Genomic DNA, 464 nt, shown 5'->3' with positions numbered 1-464 from the left:
CCTCGTGTCTTCTTTCTCAATCCCATTGCATCCTTTAGCTCTACATATAGAACGAATAGATTGTACAAGAATAGGTTTGGATGAAAAGAAGCTAGGACGAAAAAAAAAGAAGAACAGTCGTGAAAATCAATAAAACATAGGAAAGATCTTGAAATATGTATCCTGATCGATATCTTTGGAAATCAGACTACAGCAGCATACTTGAAATTATATACGAACGCATAAAATTGAAATCTGGAACAACTCAAAAGGGGGATAAATTTTCGGCCAACATTCACATTTACTCTTTTCTTTTTTCTCCTCTTTTATATATTAAGAATTTTTAATAATCAATATTGTCGGATATATATATAATATATATTATATATATAATATAATACATTATATTAATTGAGACAGTATGGACACAACGTATAATTGGCGCGGTAAGGTGACAAAGAAGCCTCTCCCTTGTCAGTGTCCCT

Source organism: Bombus vancouverensis, chromosome 4, assembly GCF_051014615.1.
Source record: "Bombus vancouverensis nearcticus chromosome 4, iyBomVanc1_principal, whole genome shotgun sequence".
NCBI classification, from domain to species: domain Eukaryota; kingdom Metazoa; phylum Arthropoda; class Insecta; order Hymenoptera; family Apidae; genus Bombus; species Bombus vancouverensis.
This window is presented reverse-complemented; position numbering follows the sequence as displayed.